The sequence below is a fragment of the Arachis hypogaea genome, chromosome 8 (assembly GCF_003086295.3).
Source record: "Arachis hypogaea cultivar Tifrunner chromosome 8, arahy.Tifrunner.gnm2.J5K5, whole genome shotgun sequence".
NCBI classification, from domain to species: Eukaryota; Viridiplantae; Streptophyta; class Magnoliopsida; order Fabales; family Fabaceae; genus Arachis; species Arachis hypogaea.
The window spans coordinates 19,439,575-19,441,432 of record NC_092043.1 but is presented as its reverse complement, the minus strand read 5'-3'; the positions used below and the strand labels follow the sequence as shown (position 1 = coordinate 19,441,432).

The following is a 1,858-nucleotide window of genomic DNA, read 5'->3' as shown; positions in this document are numbered from 1 at the left end:
TTTTCACCATGGTTCCTTAAGGTAGATCTCACATCATCCCTAAAGCTTTTCAACTCACTTATGTCCTGACCCATGTTTGCAAGCATTCCTTCTATCCTGTTTAATTGATCTTGAAATTGTTGGTTCGGATTAGGTTGGGCAGGTTGATTATTTTGGCCATGATATGGTGGTTGGGAGTAAGTGTTTTGTGTGGCTTGGTATGATCTTTGGTTGGAGTTTTGGTATGTGGAATTGTTATGTTGGTTGGGGTTGTAAGGTTTGTAGTTTTGTGTTTGGGTTTGCTGGTTTCCCCACCCAAAGTTTGGGTGGTTTTTCCAGCCTGGGTTGTAAGTGTTGGAATGTGGATCATATGGTTGCCTTTGTTGATTTCCCACGTAGTTGGCCTCTTCCCAATCACCTCCTTCAGTGCTTACTTCCTCTTGATCTTGTGTGTGTATTGCAGCCACTTGTTTTGTTCCTAATTTCCTGGTGAGCTCTGCTAGTTGCTTGGAAAACACCTTGTTTTGGGCTAAAATTGTATCAACATGGTTCAGCTCCATGACTCCCTTAGTGTTGTGTCTCTCTGAAGCATAGTAGTACTCATTCTCAGCCACTGTCTCAATCACTTCAATGGCTTCTTCCACAGTCTTTTTCCTGTTCAATGAACCTCCTGATGAATGGTCTACAGCCTTCCTTGATTCATAAGAAAGTCCATCATAGAAAATATGCAATTGCACCCAGTCATGGAACATGTCTGGTGGGCATTTCCTTGTCAAATCCTTGAATCTCTCCCATGCCTCATAGAGAGTTTCACCATCTTGTTGTCTAAAAGTCTGAACCTCAGATCGAAGCCTATTGACCTTTTGTGGGGGGTAGAAACGTGCCAGAAACTTGCTTTCCACCTCATCCCAGGTTGTTAGGCTCTCCCTTGGGAATGATTCCAGCCACTTAGCTGCCTTGTCCCTAAGTGAAAATGGGAACAAGAGCAGTTTATAGGCATCTTCCTAAACTCCATTGGACTTCACAGTGTCGCAAATTCTCAGGAATTTTGTGAGATGTTGGTTTGGATCTTCATTAGCACTACCACCAAATGAACAATGATCCTCCACCAGTGATATTAGCTGTGGTTTGAGTTCAAAATTGTTGGCCTGAATGGGTGGTTTCTGAATGTTGCTACCACAATTCCCAGAGGTTGGGTTTATGTATGAACCAAGAACCCTCCTCTCGGGAATGGCATTGTTTCCATCAGCTCTCTCATGGTTGTGAACTTCTCTATCCATGTTGAGATCTAGAGCTTCCTCAAAATTGTCCTCAGATTCTCCTTCAGATTCTTCTTCTCCCAGTACTCTCTTCTTTCTTGCTTCCCTTCTAAGTTTATGAAGGGTCCTCTCTGGTTCGGTATATAGAGGAGTTGATGTCTCTCCTCTCCTACCTGTCATACAAGAACACAGCACAGGCAACAAACAAGTGAAATACTCTTGGTTAATGGAAGAGTATGGTTAGAGCAGTTGAGGAATTAATTCAAATAGTTAGTGGGTCAGTGAGTTAGTTGCTTGAATTTAAAGGCATAAAGAAAAAAAGAAAGCAAGTAACAGAGTGCAGAAATTAAAATTCAACAAGTAACTTGAACTGAATTAACAAAACAAGAAAAATGCTCAATCTAGTTAACATCCAATTTGAGAATTGTCAATCGAAAACCAATCCCCGGCAACGGCGCCATAAACTTGATAGCCATAAACTTGATAGCTACGATTTAGGAAATTGCACAATCGGCAAAAATTCCTTCCGGCAAGTGCACCGGTTATCGTCAAGTAAAAACTCACAATAGAGTGAGGTCGAATCCCACAAGGATTGGTTGAATGAGCAATTCGGATTAGAA

At 41.8% G+C, this 1,858-nt stretch overlaps 1 non-coding gene across 1 annotated transcript; it reads left to right on the top strand.

Moving 5' to 3' along the window:
* Nucleotides 1-729: 729 nt before the first annotated feature.
* Nucleotides 730-833, top strand: LOC112708551 (small nucleolar RNA R71). Its single transcript, XR_003156405.1, has one exon. It is a non-coding gene; the product is annotated as a small nucleolar RNA R71 (small nucleolar RNA).
* Nucleotides 834-1,858: the final 1,025 nt, after the last annotated feature.